Raw genomic sequence first — 13,484 nt, 5'->3', positions numbered from 1 at the left:
GCTGCAAGTATATTTCCCCAGTTTGTTTCTGGCCTTTCAGTTTTCTTCATGACGTCTTTTGCAGATCAGATCATCTCAGTTTTACTTGGATAACCCTCAATGGTTTTTGCTTTATTACTACTTTAATAACTAGACTCGAAGTACATTAATGTTTTTTTCAAAACCACAAGAAGAAATCAATAACTTCATCAATTCCAATAGCACCAAACCTCTAGATGGCCTATGTGTTACGCTGTTTATACATAAATCGTGTTTACTCCATCCCTAATCTGATAAAACTTCCATGCTGCTGGCGGGACAACAGGCAGTAATCCAATAAACGTATACTACGCCCAGAGGTACCAGGAGCTGTGAAGGAACAACGAGCAGGCAGGTAGTTAGTCACCTGCCAGGAACAAAGCCTCTGCCCCACCCCCCCGCCCCCACCTCTTCCAGACCTTGTCAGGTAAACAGGCCAACGTTTGTATTCCTAGAAATGCCAAGAAAAGTGTGCTTTGTTTTGTTTTCCAGCAGAGCACTCATATTCTTTGCATATTCTCAGAACAAGGCCCGTAGCCGCGGAGCAAGTGAACAGGACGTTGCCATTGGTTCCAGGATTCTCGTAGGCAGAACCACCCCAGTTCTGTTAACCTTTCACTGGGCCCTGTTTCTGGGGGTGGGGGGGACCTGTAAGGAATTGATAATAAATGGTTTTAGATCAAGGCTCAGACAGTGTTTTCTATAAAGGGTCAGATAGTCACATTTTCAGTTATGTGGGCCATATTGCCTCCGTTCTCAGCTCTGCCACTGTCACACCAAAGCCACCACAGACCATATGTGAGTAAAGGGACGTGGCCATGTTCCAGTGTAACCTGATTTATAAAAACAGGCCGTGGGCCAGATTTGGGACAGGAGCCATAGTTTGCCAGTCCCGGATTTACAAATGATTCTTTTTGTCTTGGTGTAGAATTCACCCCTCCCTGGTCATTCGCAGAATGTTAAAGAAGTCACGAGACTCAGAAAAGTGGGCAGGTCAGGAAAGTTTAATTGAAGGTCGGGGCAGAGCGAGAATGCCCGTGGCAATGTCTGAAGAGGCTGCAGGGGGTAGTGAGGAAAGAAACACCTGCAGGGGGGTTGGGGGGCTGCCAGGGGCAGAGTCTCAGGGACCAGAGCCACTGGCTGCTGTTTGGGGTTTTCTGTTTCTCTGTGCAGGTGCGGGGGTCTAGTCATCTTGCAGTTGTTAACCGTTGGTCGGCTCGTTCTGAGCACTGCGGTCGCCCCTTCTCAGAACTGTTGGCTTCCTCCGAAAACTGCCCTGGTGTGTGTCAGCCTGCGCGGGTGAGGGTCGTGCTGGCCAGGGAACTCGGAGCTGTGCGGTTCATCTTTAAACCTCTCCTGGCTCTCGCTAGCGCCCAGACCTGATCTCATGAACTCTTTTTCTGATTCGTCACTTTCCATGTTGTTTATTACTTGTGTTCCAGTCCAAAAATATACATGCTGGGGGGATTAAAACAAACAGGAGTATGTCAAGTCGAGGGACGAGTGTCTCCTGGCCCCTGTCCCCCACCTCAGAGGGACCCGCGGGCTGTGCTGGTCCCTGATTCGGGAGCCGTGGGACTGGCACATGCAGCCACGCCTTTGTGTCCTCAGTCACCTAAGGGCAGATGGACAGAAAGGGAGATGGATGGAACCGGGCATCGCCGTCTGTCTCCCTAAACATGACCCTCTTCCTTCCAGTGCAAGGCGTGGGCAGGCGTGTCCTTCCAAACAAGACCGCTCCGCGCAAAATGAGTGGCTAATAGAAAAAGTAAACTACACCAGGCCTTCTCTTAGTCAGATCTCATGTATCAAGCCGAGTGATGTACAGAGTGTCCCCCCACTTCCCTCCCTCCCTCCCCCAGACTTATGGCCCTAAACATTCTGCTTGGTTCTGGGGACCTAGCAGTGAGCAGACAAAACCCCTACCCTCTTGGAGCTTACATTCTAGGAGGAGAAACAGGCAATAAATAGGTAAAAAACATTTTAAAAATCAAATCGTGATGTGTGTTATAAAGGAAACCAACAGGCTGAGAAAGTCATGAAGGGAGTTGAGTCTTTAGGCCCCCGAGCGGATTACGGTGCAGTGAGTGGTTCAAGTGCTTCTGCCTGAATTTGAATTTCAGCTCCACGGGCTACTGCCTGTGTGTCACAGGGACACCACTTAACCTCTCTGGGCCTCAGTTCCTTCACCTGTAAAGGAAGGCTGACAGTGCTCGCCTCATAACCCGTATGTGAGGACTCTATGAGCACTCAGTAAGCATCAGCTGTTATCTGACATCTGTAGAAATAGAACAGCAGCTTCTCTACTGACAGAGTTTCCCACGATAGCACATCAGTCAAAAGCCGCCTGGGAATGTATGGGTGCCTGGCATCTTTCTTTCAGCGTGGTCTGGGTCTTTGTTCTGTCCAGGCTCGGTAGCACACGGAGCGATGGCTTTCGTGCGTAACAGCAGCCCCTGTATTTTCTTCCTCAGTGAGACGTTTCCTTGTAAAAAGTGTTTATCTTCAGAAACACACAGTGCTTTTCCTTTCTTTCCCGTGCCCGTACCGCCAGTGGCCCGCCTCGGAATGCAGGTTCTCCTTCTCGGGGTACTGTGTGTCCTGCCAGCAGAACGGTTTGTCTGCAAAGAACAGCGTGAGCTGGGTTTCCACAGCTGGAAACCCAGGGGGCCCGGGAGGCCCACAGGTTCCTCCTGAGCCCGCCGCCCACTTAGGGGGACTCAGTGCCCTCCTAGGATGGAGAGTTTCCACAGCCAGCCTCTGCCTCCCCGTCCTTCTCTCCCTCTCTCCCAGTTGTTTTATAAACTTGTTGCCTCCTGCGTTTTCACATTATATCTCCTTACTGATGAGGCTCACAGCTTGACCACAGGCTCCATGTGTCATCACAATGCACCACCCACAGAATCACAAACCTGGGCCGTTCCTGGGGAAATACCTGGTCTAGGCTTCCCCAGCGTGGGACGAGCCACAGACTCTGCGGGGGAAGCTGGGCAAAGACACAGAATTACTGCCATATGTCCTAGAATTCATCTTTTTTCACGATTATCTGTAGATGGCATAAACACTGTGTTTTGCCTGTACGCTTACCATTGTTTTCCAACATACATAGACGTGGCCGTGATGAATAGCCGTTTTACAAATTCGTTTACAGAATTCTTAGACTCACTGGTACCTCATTGTGTTAAATATTTTCTTAACCAGCAAATAAAATACAAGTGCTACGTGCTAGACCGGTTAGTTCTCTGGGAAGGGTCCCTGGGAACCAGTTAGGGTCCCTGGGAACTCACTGGACATGCAGTCCTGACTCAACTGGGGGGTGGGGGGTGGCGTCCAGGAGTCTGTTGTAGCAAGCCCTCCCGGTGATGGGATCGGCTTCATGGTCAAGTTTGCAAGTCTCTGACCTAGATGGTTTGACATTTAAATAAAGAGGGGGGTCCTGCTGAGAATAGCTCCTGTACTCCTGTTCGGTTCGAGAGAAGTGTCTCTGTTCCGGGGCCCCTGTGACGAGTAAGCAGGAGGACAGGGTTCCCAGCTGTCCCGCTCCATCAGTGAGGTCTTCCGGGGGGACATGCTTCTGAGGTGCAGCCAACCAGTAGCAGCCCTGCTCCAGTGCCCAGGCTTCCTTTGCTACAGGTCACCGCGTGCCTGAAACTCTCGGATCCTCGAGCCCCACGTTCCTAACTCTCTAGCAGAGCAGCAGTCGGCTGTGTTATTGCCTAGCAACCAGTGGATGCAGCTTTGTGCTTCCTTATGGGTGCGGGGGGGAGAGGGCATCCTTCCCCAGAGAGGCCGGTGTGGAGCCTGCATTAGGGAGCATGGGACAGACGTTTCTGAGTGTGATTTCTGGCGTGGCCAGAGCCCTGCCGCTGTCTGCAGGGAGGCGTTGCAGGCAGAAGGGACAGCAGGTCCCGGGGCTCAGGTGGGACTGTATGGGGTGTCGAGAATGCCCGGCAGGCTGAGGTGAGTGGGGAAAGTGACCAGTGTCTGTTTGGAGAGGCAGCAGGTGGCCCTACCATGTCTCCAGATTTGGCTCCAAGTGTAAAGCAGACTGGAGGGTTTTGAGTAGACGCTCACGTTTGGATGTCTGTTTGGGAAGGAAAATTCTAGCCATTTCCTTGTAATGCCTCTTTTTTTCTTTCTAAAACTGTGCTGACATGCACATACCATCTTAGCCACTTGAAAGGGTGCAGTCGTGTCACGTTCACATAGCTGTGAGTCTGTCCAGGACAGTGTCTTGCCGAACAAACTGCCTGCGAACCAGCAGCCCCCTGTCCCCGCTCCCCGCGGCCTCCAGGAATCGGACCTCTAGGTACCTCATAAAAGAGGAGGCGGATGGTGTTTGCGTCTTCGTGACTGGCTCCTGTCTCTTAGCCTGACGTCCTGAATTCCATCCGTGCCACCGTGTGTGTCAGGACTCCCTTCCTTTTGAAGGGAATCATACGCCACATGTTTATCCGCTGCGTGTCACTAGACACTCGGGTGGCTTCCCCCTCTTGGCTGCTGTGAGCGTGGGTGTGTAAATCCCTCTTCAGTATTTTGCTTTCAGTTCCGTCGGCTAATACGCAGCAGCGGATGTCGGGGTCCTGTGGTGCTTGTATGTTTCCCTTGTGAAGAATGCCACGTTGTTTGCCACGGTGCCTGCAACATTTGACGTCGCCAAGAGTGCACAATCTCTCCACGTCCTCGCCGACACTTAGTTTTTCTTTTGTAGTAGCCTCCCTAATGGGTGTGATGCCGTTTTGATCAGCGTTTCCCTGGTGACCAAGGACGCTGGGTGTCCTCCCTGTGCTTCTCGCCGTCTGTGTGTCTTCTTTGGAGAAGCGTGCAGGGCTTCTGTGATGCCAGGACACGGTCCGTCCCCACAGGGGGGCAGCGCCGTCACTGGAGCCGGGCCTCGGTGGCGTCTACTACATAAGCTCACGCGTGCGTGGAGGGAGCAGAGCTGCGACACATTCGCTTCCAAAGAAGTCGTGTTCACATCAACGTGTTGAACTGGGCTGGTAAAAGAAGCAATGAAAACCAGAACTACAGTGAAACATATTTTTCTACCAAATTGGCAATGGTTAAAACAAATAAAAAATTCCAGGTGTCAGAGACGATTCAGGGAAACAGGCCCTCTCAGAAGTGGATTGCGGTAACTGGACTTTCAGTTGATGCAAACTTGAGTTTATCCCAAAGAAAGAGTGAGAGAGAAGTGTGAAAATGCTCGAAATCACAGCCTTCTTTGGAATCCTGAAACCGGCCATCAGGGACTGATGACATAAATTCTGTCTGTGCTAGGAAGTGGCGTACCACTCAATACCGTTCAGGGACACTTAGCCTTGGCAGTGTTTATGGTACATTACGTGATTTAAAGAAGGCTTCTTATTACATACGGCATGATGTCTTTTGCCATTTACAAAGTATTCACTTTTTTCCTAGACGGTACATTCACTTGATTCCAAAACGGAAAAGTACAGAAATGTTTACAAGGAAAAGTCTACTTCCTACTCCTTCCAGCTTCCCACTTCCCCACCAAAACCATCACCAGCAACAGACAGAAAACCATGTTATTAGTTTCTTATGTGTCACTCTAGTGTATTTCTTGTGTATCTATAGTAAGCACCAATATGTATCCTTTTTTCTTTCCCCTTTTGGACAAATGGTAGCTTGCTATATACATTGCTTTATAGTTTAATTTTTCATTTCAGTGCATAAAACATATCCTTATTCTTTGTTTAAAAAATAGCTGCATAGTATTCCATTGTATGGATGTAACATAATTTAATTAGCCCTACTACTGGGTATTTACACTGTTTCCTTTTTTTTTTTTTTTTTTTTTACTATTACAAATAGGGCTACAATTGTAACACTCGCTATACATCTCATTTCATCCACCCTGCAAATGTATCTATAGGATAAAGTCCTTTCGGTGGAATTACTGAGTCAAATGTTATATACATTTTCATAAATCTTGGTAAACTGCCCTCAGAAAATTGGGCTTCAAGCCCAATGGAAGCTTTCCTCGGCCACGTGGGAGGCAACGATCCTCCCTGCTCTGTCCCCACAAAAGTGGGACCCTCGGACTTGGGGTTTTGCCAGTCTGATGAGTATTTCAGTGTAGTGTTCATTTGCATTTCTTTGTGTGCAAAGTTGAGCCTTTTTCAAATGTTTATAGACGGTGTGGATTGTTTTTCTTTGAACTCCGTGCCATTTCGTTTGTGAACACTCACCGTGTATTCATTCCTTCACCACGTAAATATAATACTTCCTGTGGGACCCATGGGAGCCACCGCAGTAAACGGGAGAGCCTCGGCCTCTGCTCGCCCAGTACGTGTCATCTGGGGGAGGAGAATTTCAAGCTAAACATTGAAATACTCATGGAAAACGTGCGTGCACTGATGTATCTGTGTGTCTGTGTAGTGTGTAACTTACACACGGAAGAATACTTGGCTGTACACTCAAGTTAACTGGGATAAACTGAATTCTTTGAGTAGAAGTGATTTTTTTTCTTTTTTCCTCTGTGATTTTCCATATTTTTCAAACCTTTTGTAACGTACACACATTATATTCACAGTTCGGTGACTTATTTTCTCCTTTGTTCATCTTCTGAATTTTCAATGTTCTTTTGCAAGGAGCACAGATGACCTGCATGTAGGAAGAAGAAACACATGATATGAAAACATCGCACACAGGTCTACGTGTATTTTAGACATAAAAAACACAGAACAGTGTTCTTTCTCTAAGGTAATGAGTTTGAAGAGGAAGACGTAGAAATCCATTTTCAGAGCTCCTAAGTGGTTGACCAGTGTTCTAGAACTTCCCATCCCAAATTCCAACACAGACCTCCACTCACCAGAAAAATCGAGGACTTGTCTTCTCCGCTGTACCTCATCTGCATCCAACAAAACACGAACTGAACAGTTTATTAGTTCTGGAAATCTGGCCCCGGGGCTCAGGGCTGGAAGTCCCCTTTTCAGGTGCCAGCGTCAGGCTCATTTGCAAGGGCGACCCCTGTTGGGATTGAAAGATGCTCAGGACTCATGAGTGGTAAGATGGCCTTGTCTGAGGTCTGTTTTGTGCTGGGGATTGCTGGAAGCCTCGGAGCACGCAGCCCCCGACCCCCCCCCCCCCCAGACTTCCCGCTGTTCTCCTGGGAAAACCAGGTCTGGTGTCTTGGAGGATGGGGTCACGGGTATGGCCAGCCTTTCCCACTTCCCAGGCGGCTGCGCTAGGGCAGGCGTGTGGCTTGGCTGGTCAGCAGGTTGTGTCGTGACCCTCGCTCTAAGGGACAGGCTTGGATCCTTTGGCCTTGGAAACGCAGGGCTTGGACCCCTTGTGGGAGCCAGGCAGCCATTCTGTTGCGCAGGGAAGGGGGCGGCTCCCTGGAGGCAGTGCACGGGAAGGAACAGCCGGCTTTCTGGGGTATCACGCCATTGAAGAGCATTTCCTCCACCTGGGCACTTCCCTGGACAGTCTGACGAGAACCAGAAAACCGAGACGGCCTCTCTGGACCAGCCCCTGGTCTGCATTTATGTGTAAGAACAAGACGGTGGGTAGAGGGCGGTGCGGGTAGTAATTCTGCCAGAGTCATGTTGCCAAAATTCGTCCACAAAGGAATTACCAGCGCAGCCCGTCCATCACTGGTGCTGAGTGGAATGGCCGCGTGGGGCTCTGGCTGAGGAATGTGGCTTCAGACACGTGGAGCCTGTCTGTAATTCATCAGCATTGCTCTTTTCCCAGGGGCACTGCTCTGTGATAAGGGAGCGGGGCCGCAGAGGAATGTGCCTGGTTGGAGAAAATATGACAAAGCACTTCTCAGAGCTCATCACCAGACGAGAACCTTCTGGTCCGGTTTCGTCTCCCAGATGCCGGTGGAGCAGGCCCTGCAGGCCTCAGTCTACCAATGGGAGAGGGCGTCCCACGTGCACCTCTCACGGCTCCAAGCCAGGCTGATTCAGGGCTGATGCTTCTCCAAGGGGCCAAGAGCTCAGCACCCCTCAAGTGTTTGTGGGTTCTGGTGTCTGGGGGCTCCTGCTTAAGGAAGGAGGGAACCAGGAATTGTGGCATGAGGGGGGCCCTTGGTTCCAGCTCCGTTGGCTGGAAAGGAAAGCTGGGAGGGAGGGTTGCCTAGCACTCAGCTCGGTCCCTCCTGAGAAGTCACCGGAGGCTGAGGACCGGGGCACCGACCCGGTGAGCTTTCCCACGAGGCCTGGAGCGGGAACGTGGGGCTAAGGCTCTGCACCCGCCCAGGAGACGTGAACACAGACTCGGGCAGCTTCTGTCTGCCTCCAGCCGGGCCCCCACGCCCAGGGGGAGATCCTGGAGCTGGTGTGTGCTGCCCAGAACGAGGCCCTTCCCTGCACAGTCGGGTCTCACAGGGCACTGGCTGGAAAGAAGGAAGAAAGATACCTTCTAGGGGGACTCCACTTAACCAGGTGAGGGCCCGAGATGCAAGCTCCAAAAAAGTGAAGGGATGGAGAAGCTGTATCAAAGCGTTTTACAAAGAACCAACAAACAGTCCCAGAGAGAGAGAGTGGATGGCCCTGGGTTGCACAGCAAGGTAGCAGCAGAGTTGAGAGGAGACTACAGGTGTCCTGGGGACCTGTCAGGGGATGTTGCCACTAGTCGTGTTTCCTCGGCAGGTATATCTAATGCACTCAAACCCTCTTGGACTCTTGAGGACTGTGCTCTGTCTGGTGAAAGGGGCACAGCTGGGAAGGACTCTAATTTACTGAGCACCTACTATGTACTGGGTAACCCTGCTAGTGCAGCCTCTTGAATCCTTCCTTCAGTCTGGCCAGGAGGCAGCATAGAACCCACTCTCCTGATGAGAAAACAGGCGGCCAGAGAGGGTGGGAGGCTTGTCCGCAGTCTCACACTTGTCCTGTCTGAGGTCTCTGATTGAAAGCCCACGTCTGCTTCTCGGAGGGATGCTAGGTCCCTAACACCAGGGTCTCTTTCTAAGGCCACTCTCCCTGAAAAGTTAGAAGAGGGTGAGACTTAAGAGTCCCGAACCCCATTTCATGGCGATTCCGTGGTAGACGCAGGGCTTTCTTCTCTCTTTGGTGGCCACTTCCTCTAGGAAGCCACCGGGCTCTCTTTGGGTTTAATACCGGCCTGTGGGAGACACTAAGCCTGGAGCGCAGGGAACGCACTGCTGGCGACTCCGGGGCTCCAGCGCCCTCACCCGGCGGCTGCGGGCGCCGTCTCCGCACGTCCCCCTTCACCGGTCTGTGGCTCCCCCAGCGGCCGCCTGAGTCTGGCTGCCTCCGGCCGGGGCGCAGGCTCCCGCCCCTCTCGGGCAGGCGGGAGCTCCAGCGGGGGCGGGTCGGTGACTGGGCGTCAGGGACCCGGGGAGGAGCCAGCGGCAATATAAAGCCGTGAGCTGGCGGCGGTGGGGAGCCGAGCGCAGCCCAGCGCCCAGAGGTCCAGCTGAGCCTGACGACTCAAGCTGGGTGCAGGGAGCGCAGGCAGGGCCTGAACCCCAAGCCCCCCAGACACACCACTGCTCCGCCTGCCCGCGTCAGGGAGCTCGCAGGCGCGTTGGTTTGCTGCGAGAGGCGCCGGCCACTGCGCTCCTGGCCCGCGATCTGTGGCACCCCTTCGGCTACCGGCTACCGAGCGGGAGGTAAGGGGGCCGGCCCTGCGCGCAGGCTGCGCCGACTGCCCAGCCTCGGAGGGGAGGGAGGAGCGGGGGTCTGGCGCCTCCACTCGGCAGAGGCAGAACGGGAGCCGGCATCGGCTTGTTTGTCCACTCTGTGCTGTGCGGTCTGCCTCTGTTCTTCTGTCTGTCTGTCCATGCATCTGTTGATGGACACATGCCCCTGTCACTGTCCTGTGTGAGATTTCTCTGAGAACCTGTGATCCTTTGCAAGCGGCAGGTGCCAAGGGTGCCTGTGTCCCTGGGGTGCTCCAGGTGGAGGCAGGTCCCCGCTTTCCGTAGAGTTCCCCCTCCCCCTTCTGAATGGCTGGGGGGCTTGTGCCCTGGGCAGAGTCCTCCAAGGGACTGCTCCCGGGCCAGGTTGTGGAATCCAGCAGGCAGGGAGCCCTCACACTGTACCAGAGCGCGTGCACCTGGCAACAGGTCTGCGCCCTGCTCTTGGGTCTCAGCACCGGCTTCTCTGCGTCCCCCTCCACTCCCGCGGCTGCCCTGCTGGCTACTCCCAGACGGTGCTGGGGGCCCAGCGTGGTGCTGGCACAGGGCCGGGTGGAGGCACTTGAATGTTAGGTGACGTGAGGGCCCCTGCTGATGTTTTTCACTGAGATTCCAAACCTGGCATCGCTGGAAGAAGATTTGGTGGTCCTTGGCCAGGGACGTCGGCTCCAAGAAGGGTCAAATTAGGTTGGGAGGAAAGGCAGGGCCCTGGCCAGGTCTCCAGCTCGCTCGCTGCTCTGGGAAAGAGGGCCAGGGACACTCTGGATCGGACCTGGCGGGACGCATGTGCTGGTGAGAAAGGAGCTCAGTGCGCAGAGGCCCTCAACCGCAGACTCGCTCTCAGCGCCCTCAGCGCCCACCGCCGTTCCCCAGGGTCCAGCACTGTGGCCGCCCCAGGCCAGGCGCCAGCAGCCGGGTTTGAGGTCCTGACTTCTGCCCCGTGCAGCCAAGGCTGCCCACAGGTGAGAACTCCCTTTTAAACTACCCTTTTGATGTGTGAGCCAGTGCCTGGCTGCCGCTCCATCCCGGAGCTGGGGAGCCTGGAGCAAGTCTGTCGGTTCCAGAGGTCTGGGGAGAGATTGCGGGCGCCCCGGGGCGGGGGCCGGCGGCTGTGCGTGCCCAGGCGAGGCGCCACCATGGACAGCTCCCAGCCACTTCCTCCACGCCGGCTCTGTGGCCCTGGGTCTGCGGGAAGTCGTGCGCCTTCCTGCCAGGCTGGGCGCGGTGGCGCCCGGCAGGAGGAGAGGGGCCGCTGTTTTGCGGAAGCCCCCCGAGCCTGTCCCAGGGCGGCGGGAGCCACTCAGGAGGATAAAGACGGTGTGGTTTGTGGCCGGGTCCTAGCTCTGCCTGCAGCTGTGCTCTGCACAGGACCTCCAGCAGGCTGTCACCTTGGGGCCCCTTGGAGCGTCCGACAGAGGCAGTGCAATGATGCCAGACCTGCCTAGGGACCCCACTCATAACTGCTTTCTGTGCGTAGCCGAGGGTCGTGTTCCGTTTTCTAAAATTATTTCGTAAATAAGGCATTGGGAGAATACATTAGGTTCACAGTTACAGTGACAGAATGAAGCAGAATAAAAAAGAACAAGTTTATAGAGAAAGTGTTTGATTGCATTTGCACAGCGCCGTTCTCTGGTCCCAGTTGTTTCCTCCACGGTGCTTAACACTGAAAGAAGCGTCCAGTGCTCCTCCGGCCCAGTAGATCATTTTTCTATTTGGTTGCTTGGAAACCGGTGGGAGAATCTGTAAGAGTTAATCTGTGCGAATTAAACACGTCCCTGTCCCGATAAGAAATGGCGTTGGCTGGGGTTCTTCTTTTTGTCATCGCCTGTGCAGAAGCGTGACTCTTTCTGTAAAAGTGCAAGAAATTCAGAAGGTCTGCTTCCGTTTGTGACAGATGATGGTCCATGGAGAGTAAAGACAGTCGAGCTATTTATTTTTTTTTTTTGTGAGACAGCACTTGTGACTTTTTGAAAGTCACTGAAGCTCTGTGCCTGTTTGCTCATCTGGAAGCTGGGGACAACGCAGTCTAACTTGCTGAGTTGCCAGTGAGAATTAAGTGGTACAGTTAAAGCACGTGGTCCAGTGCTGAGCTCAGAGAAAGCTCTTAACGTGGTAGTGATTACAGGTGTATTTGAAAGACAGTTGTGCATTTCTTTTGACGTGTGTTCTCCAGTCCTCTGCTCTCTCTCCTCACCTCGTAATTGTTTCATAGGGACTCCATCTCCAGGTGGTTTTCACGTTCAAGACCTTGATGGAACCGCTAAAAAGTGCTGAAGTTGATCACAATGCCAAAAAAAAAAAAAAAAAAAGAGTCGAATTCAAAGAAAAATGGAAGAATTTTTGTGGGAGGTGAATCAGTCACCTGTTTTTCCTACCCGCACCACTTGGAGGCACGATGAAGTAAGTCATTTTCAAAATACCACCACAGCCCTCTGGTTCAGAGGGTCAATTCTTTCCGTGTCCTCGTCTCAGGAGAATGCGGGACCTGCCAAGGGGCCTCCTTGGCCTGCTGGGGGTGAGGTTCTCCCCGGGGCCCCCTTCTGGATGACGGCAGCTGCAGTGCAGGTTCTCTGCCCTTGGCAGCCCCTGCTTGGGAACCCATGTGTGGTCATTCCCAGACAGAAGCGCGTTCCTTCCTTTGGGTTTGAGCCTTGCTTTGCTGTGAGATCTTGACCAAAACACTCGCTCTGCCCGGAGCGCTGGCCACCTCCTTGGTCCCAGCTGGATTTGAACATTCCTTTCAGCTCCCCCTTTGGGGTTCTGTCTGAGGGAAGTCACTAGTATGTGATGTGACACACGGCAAAATGTTGGATAATGGAGTCATAATGGGCCCAGTCTTACACTTAGATTTATTTTTTCCCCAAAAAAGAGTGTGTGTGTGTGTGTGTGTGTGTGTGTGTGTGTCTGTGTCTGTCTGTAAGTTTCATATTCTGATGCAAGATTTTTCATCTTTTTTTTTTTTTCTGTAGAAAAGCAGAAGTAGTCTTAGCTCCCTCCACCTGAAAGGAGAGAAGCGACGGGATGCGGTCCACAGGTGCTGGGCGTCTTTCTGAGACGTACCATCCGGCAGTGTGAGCAGCTGGCGGCTGTAGGCCCGGGCTGACCCCGAAGTCCTGGCGTCTTCTCTGGACCCCGTGCAGCTTCTGGTTTCTGGTAGGACCACTGTTGAACTACACAACATTCATGTAGAGCAGGACCATGAGGGGAGGTGCTGGCATGAGAGGGACAAAGGGGGTCGTCACAGTCTGGTGGCGTCCTGTCTGCAGTCACAGTGTCTGAGTCACCGGGACAGACGGATCAAATGGCAGGAGTGGCATTCAGGGGGGAAGGCCGGTGGGACGCGCAGGGCGAATGCGGTTCCTCTCAGCCTCCTTTGAAGCCCCCATTTAAGCGACCCCTCTCAGTGCCTTCTGTGGCCTGGGCGGAGCAGCACGATGGACAGGAGAAGTGCATTTTGCATTGACAGTTACAGCTCCAAACGGACATGCAAGCCGGGAGGGTGGGCTCCTAAGGGAAGCCATGTTATGTGATGGGTTGCAGCACAAGGTCCCATTTTCATGAGCAATGTGGGCTGTAAGCCCTTTCCTCCTGACGGCAAACACCCCGGTGTCTGATCTCGTCCGCGTGAGGCGTCAGTTATCTCCTTTGCTCGGCTTTCACCATGACGTGGAGGCAACCCAGTGTCCTTCAGACAGTGGATAGCAGGCAGCCCATTCTTACCGTCTGGTGTCAGGGTAGCTCGGTGGGAGGTCAGGAGCGGCAGTGCCTATGGAGGGAGGCTTCTCCGCGCTGAGGCCCTCGTTACTGCTTTGCCAGCTGTGCAGCTGGG

General features: G+C 53.3%; 1 protein-coding gene across 3 annotated transcripts in view; it reads left to right on the top strand.

The window, feature by feature from the left end:
- The first annotated feature begins 9,380 nt into the window (after positions 1 to 9,380).
- The window catches only part of CEMIP (cell migration inducing hyaluronidase 1), a 110,468-nt gene continuing 106,364 nt past the window's right edge, over positions 9,381 to 13,484 (top strand). For 2 of the 3 annotated variants that reach the window (XM_033100083.1, XM_033100080.1), the window contains exon 1: positions 9,381 to 9,628. The gene's annotated coding sequence lies outside the window, so the exon portion shown is untranslated. Of the gene's footprint in view, positions 9,629 to 10,536; positions 10,618 to 11,867; positions 12,056 to 12,624; positions 12,809 to 13,484 lie in introns of those variants that run through there. The other variant, XM_033100081.1, reaches the window with a different exon arrangement.

Source organism: Rhinolophus ferrumequinum, chromosome 28 (assembly GCF_004115265.2).
Source record: "Rhinolophus ferrumequinum isolate MPI-CBG mRhiFer1 chromosome 28, mRhiFer1_v1.p, whole genome shotgun sequence".
Classification (NCBI taxonomy): domain Eukaryota; kingdom Metazoa; phylum Chordata; class Mammalia; order Chiroptera; family Rhinolophidae; genus Rhinolophus; species Rhinolophus ferrumequinum.
The sequence above is the reverse complement of the archived record's forward strand: the minus strand, read 5'-3'. Positions and strand labels throughout refer to the sequence as shown.